General features: G+C 44.8%; 1 protein-coding gene across 1 annotated transcript in view; it reads right to left on the minus strand.

Annotated features, from left to right (window-relative positions):
* CDH23 (cadherin related 23) overlaps positions 1–13793 on the minus strand; it is a 510961-nt gene that overhangs the window by 392311 nt on the left and 104857 nt on the right. The window lies entirely within an intron of this gene.

A 13793-nucleotide genomic window follows, 5' to 3' on the forward strand; every position in this document is an offset into this window, starting at 1 on the left:
ATCCATCCTCAGAGCTGTCAGGCACTTTACTTTCATGTTGTTTAAGTTGTTGCTACTGAGTTTTAGTGCTTATGGAAGTGAGAGGAATAATAATAATATCTAGACTCTGACAACTGAACAACTACTATGCATACTTCCTTCACACAGTTCTACCAGTGCATCAACTCTCATTTCAATCTTAGAGCCCCATTTCACCCATCTGCCAATGTCTCTCTCGGTCTTCACTGGCAACATGCTCTCACAGCATTTCTGGGCCTTGAGCAGAGACTGCCAATAACACTAAATTGTACTTGTGCTACAACTAAATTGTAGTTACAGGGTGCTTTTTGTGGACAGACACCCACTAGGGATTATGGGGATACCAGACTAACTTTCACTATGCTTGAGACAGAATTAGTACTCAAGAAACTGAATGTGGAGCCCAGGAGGTTACGCAGCAAAGGTGTTTTTAAACCACTTTTGTGCCACTCAGATTCTGGGCTGGCTGAGCACATAGAGTGGTCCCCACAAAAAACTACAGCAGCCTTGGGGGCTATTCTAATTTACAGTAGCCTTACATAGGCTGACTCACAGCTCAGACCAGCTCAGCATCTCTAACATTCAGTGGTAGGGAGACAATTCCTCCCACACCCGACACACCTCCTCCTTCCATCCCTCCCTCCCTCCCTGCCATGGGCTGCAAGGAAAGCAGCACAAGAACAGATAACATGTTAACAATTCCACACTAAGAGCACCACCACAAAACAAGAGGTGCACACACAACCACTTCTCAGGTGCTTCGCTAGTCACTGAGGCATGAGCATACAGCGCGTTGTTTTTATACAGGAGGCTAGAGAGGGATAAATGCAAACATCTGTTGGAATGATCAGAATGTGAGCAGATCTTCCTTGAGAATTTAACCCCAGGTACCTCAGTAGTGTGAAGGGAGGTAGGACAGAGCCATCATCAGTTGTCACCAAACCTGTAATTTTTATTACTTTTATCCATTTTCCAGCAATTATCCACTTACAGAAGCCATCCTTTTCAGCATCTTGAATAGCTTAGCATAGTATTCAGAGCCTCCGCTCACACCTCTCTTTGTGCATGTAATTGCAAGTGACCTTTCCTGAGTACATTAATTGAAGGTGGACGTTTAGTATTATATTTAAGATTTTAAATGGTCTAACTGCCTGGAGTTGCAGCTGACTTCCTGCTGATGTTAGATACATAGGATGTTGGGAACACAGGCTCTTCCTGCATGTCTCCTCATCCATCAAGTATATAATATCCTACTGTGACACCCTGTACCCCATGTTCACTACTTTTATAAGGTTATGATATATTTTGTACAGAGTATGCCTTGTGAGATATCATTTGAAAACTCATAATCTGCTGAACATCACTGACCTGTTAAGATGTGTATAACAACACTGTGTGTAAAGCTATGAGATTTTACTGTATGATTGTTAATGAAATATGTTATAGTTCTGTGTAATACCCACAAACCAATTTCTCAATGACAAAGACACCCTAGCACACCAGCAAGATGCTATAGGGACATTACCTGTTTAATCGGCCATTTGCCAGCCGGGATGGCGGATAAACAAAATCTTTACATTTCCTCCCAGAAAGGATTCAACCCTTACATACACCAGAGACTGTTTGTCTGTACCCTAGTGGAGAGTAATCCTCAAAGAAGGGAGTGGGATATAGGAACGAAAGACAGTGATTTCCACCTCACCTCTTCCCCTCCATCTGTACTCATGGCAGATGGATCACTTAAAAGACAGAAGCAGCATCATTGAACTGGGGGAGTGGTCCTGACCTGAAGATTTTCCAGCTAGTAAAGAAAGCTATAAGCTTTTGGTGAGGAAAAACTCCTTTTTTGTTTTTAAACCTATTAGGCTCGGTAAAGTTAGGGACTAGCTCATGTGTTTATCTTTTTACTTCTTTTATAACCAATTCTGACTTTTATGCCTTATCACTTGTAATCACTTAAAATCTATCTTTCCATAGTTAATAAATTTATCTTATTGTTTTATCTTAACCAATGTGTGTTTTGATTAAAGTTTGTTGGGAACCTCTACTTGATAAACACGACTGATGCATAATCATTACCAGTGTTGGAATGACAAACTATCTATGAGTTTGTACTGTCCAGGGGGCGAGTAAGCAGTATAAGCCACACATTTCTGGGGAGTAAGGCTAGGACTGGGGATATGCAGGTATTACCCTGTATGTAACTCAGGGATGGCTGTGCATAGCATTCATGTATTCAGCTGGGATTGATTTTACATGCTAGTGGATGTGAATGAGCAGAGCCCGGACGGGTTGCTGTTCACCAGCAAATCAATATAAAAGGCATCACAGGCTGGAGAGCTGAGGGGGCATGTTAGTATACAGGCTTGTTTGTTAGTCTGAGATAGCATTTTGGGTTTGATTTTTGATACTCTTATGTCCTTACTAATACATGTGAACAAAGAACAAAGACATTTTTCAGAGTAACAGCCGTGTTAGTCTGTATTCGCAAAAAGAAAAGGAGTACTTGTGGCATCTTAGAGACTAACCAATTTATTTGAGCATGAGCTTTCGTGAGCTACAGCTCACTTCATCGGATGCATACCGTGGAAACTGCAGCAGACTTTATATACACACAGAGAATATGAAACAATACCTCCTCCCACCCCACTGTCCTGCTGGTAATAGCTTATCTAAAGTGATCATCAGGTTGGGCCATTTCCAGCACAAATCCAGGTTTTCTCACCCTCCACCCCCCCACACAAATTCACTCTCCTGCTGGTGATAGCCCATCCAAAGTGACAACTCTTTACACAATGTGCATGATAATCAAGTTGGGCCATTTCCTGCACAAATCCAGGTTCTCTCACCCCCTCACCCCCCTCCCAAAAACCACACACACAAACTCACTATCCTGCTGGTAATAGCTCATCCAAAGTGACCATTCTCCCTACAATGTGCATGATAATCAAGGTGGGCCATTTCCAGCACAAATCCAGGTTTTCTCACACACACCCCACTCCCATACACACACAAACTCACTCTCCTGCTGGTAATAGCTCATCCAAACTGACCACTCTCCAAGTTTAAATCCAAGTTAAACCAGAACATCTGGGGGGGGGGGTAGGAAAAAACAAGAGGAAATAGGCTACCTTGCATAATGACTTAGCCACTCCCAGTCTCTATTTAAGCCTAAAGTAATAGTATCCAATTTGCAAATGAATTCCAATTCAGCAGTTTCTCGCTGGAGTCTGGATTTGAAGTTTTTTTGTTTTAAGATAGCGACCTTCATGTCTGTGATTGTGTGACCAGAGAGATTGAAGTGTTCTCCGACTGGTTTTTGAATGTTATAATTCTTGACATCTGATTTGTGTCCATTTATTCTTTTATGTAGAGACTGTCCAGTTTGACCAATGTACATGGCAGAGGGGCATTGCTGGCACATGATGGCATATATCACATTGGTGGATGTGCAGGTGAACGAGCCTCTGATAGTGTGGCTGATGTTATTAGGCCCTGTGATGGTGTCCCCTGAATAGATATGTGGGCACAATTGGCAACGGGCTTTGTTGCAAGGATAAGTTCCTGGGTTAGTGGTTCTGTTGTGTGGTATGTGGTTGTTGGTGAGTATTTGCTTCAGGTTGCGGGGCTGTCTGTAGGCAAGGACTGGCCTGTCTCCCAAGATTTGTGAGAGTGTTGGGTCATCCTTTAGGATAGGTTGTAGATCCTTAATAATGCGTTGGAGGGGTTTTAGTTGGGGGCTGAAGGTGGTTAGTCTCTAAGGTGCCACAAGTACTCCTTTTCTTTTAACAAAGACATTGTGTGTTGCATTTCCCACAACCAGATGAGGGGTTTAGTACAATGAAAGGAGAGAAGGAAGAGAGTTAAAGTGTTGCTGGGTAGCATGGGAATATAATATATGGACGTACACTTGAAGACTGTCTCAACTCTTATTTCAAGACAAGGTCAAGCAACCAGTTGGGAAGGGAAGGAGGATGGGGGAGGGGGGAAGGTATAAGAAACACTACAAGCCAAAGAAAAGCCTGGCTTTGGCCAGTACACAACCTCACTCCCTACCCCTCCCATAAGGTATAAAAGAGGTGGTACTGAAGCCCCCCAGACCCAAGACCCTCCAAAATGGAATATGACTATAATTTGTAAGGGGTAGGATCAAGGGCATGCACGACAGTTATAATTATGCCTGCTAAGGAAAGGGAAACTGGGACACTGGGAAAAAGGCTCTACTGGCATGCAGAGTTATGCATATGCTTGCTTGATTAACCCCAATAAACATTGCATTGCCTGCATTTTGGACTTCTGGTCTTCTGCTTTCTGTCTGCATGACAAGAACCAGGGGAGGGGCGAAGGCAAAGCCCCTAACAGGACACAGCAGTCCACCTTGTATCCTGGGGAATGTCACAGCTACTCAACAGTGCCACGCACAGGAAGTGCTAGAGTCAGGAACCAGTGCAGACAAACAGGATCAGAAATGTTAGCACTGGAGCGTTCAGGCCCTTTTCTCCTCCTCAGGTACATTGGTAATAACATAATTGTGTTTGTTAGCGAGTAGCAGAGCAACAGAGGTGTTTTTGTTGAATAGAGGGGAGATCTGGGCAGTGTGAGGGAATTCTAGTGTCCGGCATGAGAGACAATTAGTCCTGGTTAGAGCGAGACCTTAGCTATATCTGAGCTTCTGCATTGCATCTCCATCCCAAACTTCAGTACGGTCTGCTGTTACAGACTTGGTCACCTGCTGAACTGGAAGTCACACCAAATCATGCAGCGGTTTTGTGATGTGGACAAGTTAAGAATTAGACCCAGGACTTTATTTTTTCCCCTACAACACATAACCCAGATCTTGTGCAGTGAAAGGCTCATCATGTTCCTTTGGTGAGGCATTATCCAAAAGTGCTAACAAGCACTCCACATAATTTACAGTTTCATTCACTAGATTCCCTTTATGTCAGTCTCTGTAACCATCAAACAACTCACTTTCTAGGAACGCTGCAGTTGCTAGCGCAGAACTTTGCCTATCGATATTGTTGATATTGTACAATACAAACAGCATGGCCTAAATCCTGCCTTGAGTTATAGTTGTGCAACCCCATGCCCTACATTTAAAAACCAATTAAAGAGAATAGGCCTGATTCGCCCCTTATTTGCACTAAATGTACACAAAAGTAATTCCACAGAATGCAACAGAGTTTATTTCTCATTTACGCTATTAAAAAAAAACATACCCTACCCTCTGGCCCCCTGCCAAAACCCTACCTCACCTTAAAAACAAAAATGTCCAGCATTTGCTCTATGGTCAAATGTTATTGATATTTGTGTGTGTGCAGGCAACATGGCTGAGAGAGTCATGAATGTTATACATGCACCAGGCACATATGAGTTTACGCTTGCCCCATGAATGTGTCATGTATGACAGTCTGTACATATCTGCTTTTGAGGGCAGAGGTGTGTGATAGAAGGTTGTGTGTGCAATGCACATATGAGTATAAGTGTGCATGGTTTTACCTTCCATATGAGTTGTGTGCATGTGTGTGGCTGGAGGGTTGCAAACCTTTTTCCTCATGCATTCGAGGCAAGACGCTGAACTAGGAATAAAAAAGAAGTTTGGTATGCTTTGTATAAAGCAGTCTTACCAAAAAAAGAGTGGAAGCAAGAGAAAGAGAGCTATGACTTTGATTTCATCACTGCAAGAGAGAAAACCTCCGCAGATGCTTGGTGAAGAGAAAGCAAAAACATCAGGAGCAGGAATGAAATGGATCAAAATGCACAGTATGTTTCTGTATCAAAGTCAGGGAAGCCCCGAGGAATTCCAGCCCTCAGTCAGACCATGTGACATACATAAAGCCCCCTATATTGCCAGAGGCCATTTCTCAGCCAAAGGAAAGCAGAGTGGGGGTTGTGTGTGCAAATGGGAGCTTAGATTCCCCCTCACAGTCATGGGAAGAAAGGTCAGGAAGGTCACATCTCAGTGGAGGCGGACGCTCCAAGCACAACGTGCTGAGTTTGCTAATTCTTGCCTGCATGGAAAACTCCCTCCCTTGCATAAGACATTGCAGAAAGATCTCTGCTTCCTAGTGAGGTTTTAGATGTTGCTTCTCCCCTAAGCTGTACATCTATTCACAACACTGTATAAAGCAAGTACCTGATCCTATATGAGGCTGGTACTCTTTGGCTCACCTCCACTGGCACTCTGTACTGGCACTCAGGAGAGCTGGATTTTGGGGCAATGGAGGGGTGAAACTTGGTTTCTAGAGTGGAAGTCATATGCATAGGGTGACATTAAGGCAAGTAAACACAAGGAAGGCAGAAGAGGAGAGAACACAGTAGTAATATTCTTATGGCTCAAGACAACCTCAGAGTATAGTTAATGGGCCTGACTGCCCCCTCAGAAGCTTGTTTGCAACTGCCAGTGAAGCCAATGGCATTAGTGGGTGTGTATCGAAGGGATAATCAGAGCTGACAGTAGCACCTACAAGAGTTGGACCTTGTTAGGATAGAGATATTCAGGCCTGTCGGTAAAGGCCTGTACTCAGAGAATGTAGGCGTATTCTTATATCTTAGCTAGTTACAGAGGTATAAAAGAAAAAATCAAAATCACTGTCTGCCGGCGTAAAGGCCTTCTCTTACTGTGACAGTCTGAGGCCTTGTTCTTAGGCTAAGGCCTTTGGCTAAGCAGCAGAGGCAGCCATAAGCTGGGAAGCGACGGGTCACATCCTCACATTCCAAACTAGTCACACTGAAATCAGGTGCTATTGGGCTGTTAGGAATACAATCCTGTCCTGATAATGCCTATCGCCTCCAGAGAAAGGGAAGCGCCTAGAAGATGTAAAAGGAAACTTAGTTTGATAGCATCCTGTCTGGCAAGAACTCACTTATCAATAGCGGGGATGTGAAATCCTCATTTCTTTGTTGTTCTATCACTGTAGTCCCCATTTCCCTATTGTTTGTCTGTATAATCTCTGTCTGGTTCTGTGACTGTTTCTGTCTGCTGTATAATTAATTTTGCTGGGTGTAAACTAATTAAGGTGGTGGCATATAATTGGTTAAATAATCATGTTACAATATGTTAGGACTGGTTAGTTAAATTTCAGTAAAATGATCGGTTAAGGTATAGCTAAGCAGAACTCAAGTTTTACTATATAGTCTGCAGTCAATCAGGAAGTGTGGGGTGGTGGGGGAATTGGAATCATGTCTGCTAAGGGCAGGAGTGGGAACAGGGCCACAGGTAAGGCTCTGTGGTGTCAGAGCTGGGAAGGGGGACACTAAGGAAGGAAACTGGAATCATGCTTGCTGGAAGTTCACCCCAATAAACATTGAATTGTTTGCACCTTTGGACTTCGGGTATTGTTGCTTTCTGTTCATGCAAGAAGGACCAGGGAAGTAAGTGGGTGAAGGAATAAGCCCCCTAACAGACCTATCTTTTAAATATGAAAGAAAGGTAGCACAAGTGACAGCCAGTTTTTAATCATTCTGATAACAGTGCGCAGCTGGCCAGCAGTACAGTGTGAGGGACAAAAATTCCTTGGTATTACAACAAGGCCATTCCTACCTATTCCTGGTACAAATCTAAACACATTGGTAAGTCTTAGGGCATGTCTACATTACAAAGTTGGTGTAAGGCAGCTTACGCTGGCCTAACTATGGAGGTGTACACACTGCAATGCTCCTTCCGCCGCATAACTCACCTGCTACACCGACTTAATAAAACCACCTGGACGACATGCATAGAGCTTTTTGTGACGTAGTTAGAGCAGTGCAGTGTCAGTGTAGACACTGCATTGCTTAGATCGCCCTAAGTGGCTTCCAGAAGGTGTCCCACAATGACCATCAGGACCACTCTGGTCACCGCTTTGAACTCTGCTGCCCTGCAGCCAGTACACAGGTGAACGCCCCTCCCTCTTTAAAGCCCCAGGAAGTTTTAAAATTGCTTTTCCTGTTTGCGCAGTGTGGAGAGCAACTGCCCAGTTGACCATGCCAGTTCCATACAGCAAAAACGCGCCTGCCCGGAGCACAGGGGAGCTGGTGGATCTCCTGGGTCTGTGAGGAGAGAAGGCTGTGCAGTCACAGCTCCACTCCAACAACAGGAACTTTGAGATCTACGGCCAGATCACTTGAGACATGGTGGAGAAGGGCTGTGACAGGGACACCCAGCAGTGCCATGTGGATATCAAGGGGCTGAGGCAGGCATACCAGAAGGCAAGAGAGGCAAATAGATGCTCTGGTGCGGAGCGCAGACGTGCTGCTTCTACAAGGAGCTACACAACATCCATACAGGCAACCCCACTTCTACTGCCAAGAGCCCCCTGGATACTGTGGGGCGGGGCTGGAGTCGCTGGCTACTGGAGTGAACCCAAGGGATGCTGTGCTAGGCAAGGAAGTGCAGGCAGAGGAGGATGGTAGATAGGCAACAGGGAGATCTAGTGGAATGGCAAGCCAGGACTTCTTTATGAGTCTTGAGCAGCAGCCCAGCTCTGCAAAGCCTGGTGCAAGGGAGGGAACCTGGTAATTACTCTGCTTCAGTACTGCAGGGACACATCTAGTCATGTACTGCTTTTTTTAATTGGGCTACAAGAGGTAGTGAAATAACCAACACAGGAACAGTTTCTATCTGCTTCTCATTTCCTTGTATAGCTAGGCAGAGGGGGCCCTGCAGAAAAGTTTGTTTATGCAGAATGGGATGTCCCATGAATCCTCCATAGAGATCTCTAGGAAAATTAACCTGCAATCCTCTGCCAAAGGTTTCTTGGGAGGGCTGCTTTGTTTCTTCCCCTCGGTAAGAAACTTTGTCACGTAACTCAGCAATTACTTCAGCCGGGACCATAGCAGAACCCAGGGCAGCAGCATGCAGTCTCTGTCTGCAGCCACATGCATGCAGGGGCTGGACCCTTGCAGCCTTGGTTAACCTCAGGATTGAGATATCAGCTGCAAGCAAACATCCCTGCTCCACAAGGAGGAGACTGGATGCAATTCTTTCCATAGCTTGTCATTCTGCTTAGTCCTGAAATCCACCAGAGACTCCCTGGAGATCAACAGGAGGCACTCCTTGCCCTGCAGGGGCTGAACATGCTGCTTCCTCAGCGTTCCTAGCCCCTGCCACTGGAAGACAAGCTCAGATCCCTGCAAAGCATCATGTTGTGCTAGATTGCCCTCCAGCCTGCGTAACTCAGGCTGCCCTTGGGCCTGCGTATCTTCAGTAACAGGGAGAGATTTTTCAGGGGAAATAAAATAGAGAAACACATGAAGAGAATTCAATATTCACACCCTCTTCATCTTTCTAAATGCACTAGAAAACAAAAGGCATCATTAACAAATAGTTAAGGTTCAAAGACTACCTAATACAGAAAATACATTACAGTGTCAGTTTCCATAGGAGAATTCTATCTCAAAGACAAACCCTCAAAAGGGAGATCCTGGAAATGAACAGCTAAGGGGCAGAACCATTTCCCCAGTGTAGGGTGACCAGACAGCAAGTGTGAAAAATCGGGACGGAGTGTAGGGTGTAATAGGAGCCTATATAAGAAAAAGCCCCAAATACCGGGACTGTCCCTATAAAAATTGGGACATCTGGTCACCCTACTCCACTGCCAAAGTCTTTCATCAGTGGGCACCACCACACCACCCACCCAAACTTCACATAGTCTCCCAATTATATATACTGTGATACAGCAGGCCAGAGGGCAGCAGGAGAGTGTTTTGTTTTGTTTTGTTTTGTTTTATAATTTAATACATTTTATTTGGAACTGGAGTCATGGGTTCTTGGAATTATGTTAATAAACAAGTATGACTGTTTGGTATTTTCTTGTGAAGAAGATAAGATAGGGAAAAAGAAAGAACTCAATAATACAGCTCTGTGCTCACCTAGCACTATGTTCTGTAAGTGAACTAATCTCAGAGGTGACTATAAATGAATTGCTTCTTTTTTAAAATAAAAAAAAATTAAGCTGCATTTATCATTTAGTAATAAAATAAACAGTTAAGTGCAAAGCTTATTTTTATCGTGAACAATCTTAATTAACCAAACATCAAATATAAGTTACCTTTGACTTGGGCCTTATGCAGAAATAGCTACTTTAAAAAAAATTCAAAGAGAATAAATTGTTATTGTCACTGTAGTCATTTGGGGGCCAGATTTTTAAAGTATTTAGGTGCTGTGACAGGGTCGGGCCAGATGGCTACAGGAGAGTAATTTTTTTTTTAAAGCAGAAAAGAATTTTATTTGCATAACACCTACAAAGAGTCACCAAAAAGGAAAAAACAAAAACAAAACAAAAGCAAACGCAAGGTATAACACAGCAGCCTTCAGAAGGGAGAAGTGTTCAGGCTAGCCTGGGCCCAGAGCGAGGGGGCTTCCTCAACACTCATGGTCTTCCACCCTCCTGAGTTACCTGGTGGTCTAGAGCGGCGGGGCTTCCTTGACACTCGTGGTCTTCCACCCTCTCGAGTTACCTAGTGCCACGCCCAGTGTCACCGATTATTCCTCTCCTGAGAGTGCCCAACAAGATGGGCACAGCTGCAGGGTGGGCAGTTTGGGGGCAGGGGGGACATAAATGGGGAAGTACAAGGAGAGTGGGGTTTTTTTAAACAGAAAAGAGTTTTATTTGTATAACACTTACAAAGAATCACCAAAAAGAATAAAACAAAACTATGCAACAAAACAAAAGCAAACGCAAGGTATAACACAGAGGCTCTTCAGGAGGGAGAAGTGTTCAGGTTAGCCTGGGCCCAGAGCGGGGGGGGCTTCCTCGACACTCGTGGTCTTCCACCCTCCTGAGTTACCTAGTGCCACGCCCAGTGTCACCGATTATTCCTCTCCTGAGAGTGCCCGACAAGATGGGCACGGCTGCGGGGTGGGCAGTTTGGGGGGGACGGGGACGTAAATGGGGAAGTACAAGGAGAGTGTTTTTTTTTTTTTTAAGCAGAAAAGAATTTTTTTTGTGTAACACTTACAAAGAATCACCAAAGAGAATAAAGCAAAACTATGCAACAAAACAAAGCAAACACAAGGTATAACACAGCGGCCTTCAGGAGGGAGAAGTGTTCAGGTTAGCCTGGGCCCAGAGCGGGGGGGGCTTCCTCGACACTCGTGGTCTTCCACCCTCCTGAGTTACCTGGTGGCCTAGAGTGGGGGGGCTTCCTCGACACTCGTGGTCTTCCACCCCCTCGAGTTACCTAGTGCCACGCCCAGTGTCACCAATTATTCCTCTCCTGAGAGTGCCCGACAAGATGGGCACGGCTGGGGGTGGGCAGTTTCGGGGGTGGGGGGGCGGGGCGGACGTAAATGGGGAAGTACAAGGAGAGTGTTAGAAGGGAACCTTATTCCCTGTAGAGGGAAGAAAGTTTGCTATAGATTAATTAAAGCACCTGAAGCCAATTAGAGCACCTGAAGCTAGTCACCTGATAAAAAAACCCCTGCTTCAATCAGGCAAGAGGAGGAGTTGAAGCAAAGTGGTTTGGTGTTGGAGTAGAGAGCAGTTTGGAGGGAAGCAGAGGAGAATTTGAAGAAGTGCTGCAGTGGGCTAACAAGACCAAGACCCTAGGTAAAGGGACACCTGGTTTGTGCAGAGAGAGGGCAGGAAGCCCCACAAGCTGAAGGGCAGGAGAGGGAAGTAGCCCAGGGAAAGGAACTGCTAGTTCAAGTGGTTTATCGCTATCCCTAGGGCCCCTGGGCTGGGACCCAGAGTAGAGGGTGTGCCTTGGTCCCTCCCTCTCCACTCCCCTCGTCTAGGACACTATTGGGGCAGTTAATACCCCAGTTCAGGGGCAAGAAATGGTGCCCTGAAAACCGCCCTCTCCACAAGAAGAGAAAGCGCGAGACCCATCATAGTAGTGCCAGCAATTTGCCACAATACATACATACAAATATACATACACACACACACACACACACACACAACTGCACAAAAGTCAAAACAACAAATGACTAGGAGATTATTAGAAATAGATCCTTTGAATAAAAAAATGGGATTTTATAAATTCTTAGTCATTTGTTATTTTGACCTCTGCATATATTTTTGCAAATATTACTAGGAATCTGTGTTAAGTTTGGGTATGCAGTGTCAATCAGGTGTGGCAAGAATGAGTGAAGACCGATTAGAGAGTGGTGGGGAACTTCACTGCTTACTGTCAGACCTTCTCACATTTTGCTCTTTTAAAAGTTAAGGAACTTTTTCTAAAGAAAGTGTTATATTAGGCCCTAGGTTTGAGCTAGACTCCAATGAGACTAACTTAACCTTAATTCTTTTTTAATCCAACTTTTTGTTAATTCCCCTTTTTGAGTGCATGCAAAAAATTTAAATTATTTTGATGTATAAATGCCCCTTGCCAGCCCCAAGCATAGAAAAATTTTGAGCCAGAACCCACCAAACGATCATGTGTGTTTAAAAATTTTTAGGGTTCTTTTTATTTGACTTTTTGATTTTGAGCCTCTAGAGATCATGTTTCCAACTCTTCTCTGCAACCAGGAGGGCTAGAAATTTACTTTCAAAGCTGAGCTTCTCATGTAATCCCAAGACTCCAGAAGGTTGGGCTTTAAGAAAAAACACCAAATGTAGCGAGAGTCTGATAAAATTGTGAGAGTTAGCAGCAGTGGTTCTACAAGAGGGGAGCCTGGTTCAGATAGAACTAATGAGGCCTACCAAGTTAGGTTTCCCCTCCTCCCAACGTTAGTAACTCTACAGCTGTTTGTAATGGTAGAACTGTGTCATTTGCTTGGCCACCTCCTGCATGCCCCAACATGTTCTGAGGTCACGCTACAGGCTGCCTGCATTGGTTTCCCCATTCAAGGGGCTCCTTAAATAAAATTCACACAGTTGTTTTTTGTCCAATAACGTCCCTTCGTCCCAGGTCTAATTTATTGACCACAAACAAAACTCAGTCTGGGGGCTTCTCTTCTCCCCGAATTGGCTCGTTGCAGCACTTCCCTGCCTTGACACTCCATCCTGTTCTGTGGGAGTGTTTTTCTACTCCCACGGAGTCTTCTCTCCCTGGCCCTCCGCCTTCTTCAGCCTTCTGGCTCTGGCTCCCAGGTCCAAACCCTTCTTCTTGGTCAAGGGTCTCCTGCAAGAGCCTCCTGCTCACTGCAGCTGTTCTGCAATCTCTGCCACAGTTTCCTCTGGTTCTCTCTCCCTGGGTCCCTGTGATGCTAAGCACTCCTGTATTCACACCCTGCACACTATTGTAGTAATCTTAGTATAAAACATGCCTTGTGAGGTACCATTTGAAACCTAATAACTCACTGGTCAACAATATCATGGTGAAATGTATGTAGCAACAATGTGTGTAAAGTTACAATATCCCCCCTGTATAACATTAAAGGCACATGTTCAAACTCCCATAGCACCAATTAAGGCAAAATGGGCCAAGCAGGTCTTAAAGGGATGTGTTCACCTCAAATTTCCATATCAACTGTAAACAGAGTCCTCAGGCAAGGAAAGGGGGAAGGCAGGAGATAAAGAAAATCTGCATATCAGCAAACAAGGGAGGGAAAACAGCATGTGATTTCTTTCACTGGGAGACTGCATGCTGTCTTGCTCTCAGCCGGAAAGAATTTTTACATAGGAGTCACTCTCAAGAGGAAGAACACCAAGATGGGGCAGGGCGGCACCCTCGGGGCGGATGAGTAAGAAGAGGATTAAAGGTCCTGGTGGTGGCTTCACCTGCTGGGCAGCCTCCACTGCTGTATCTCTCAATAAACCAGTTTGGAGTGGAGGAAGAAAAAAAAGAAAAAAGGAAAGAGCTTGCATTTCAAAGGGGGCATGAACTATAAGAGTGAGGGGAAACAT

The sequence above is a fragment of the Lepidochelys olivacea genome (genome assembly GCF_965140295.1).
Source record: "Lepidochelys olivacea isolate rLepOli2 genome assembly, chromosome: 7".
NCBI lineage: Eukaryota > Metazoa > Chordata > Testudines > Cheloniidae > Lepidochelys > Lepidochelys olivacea.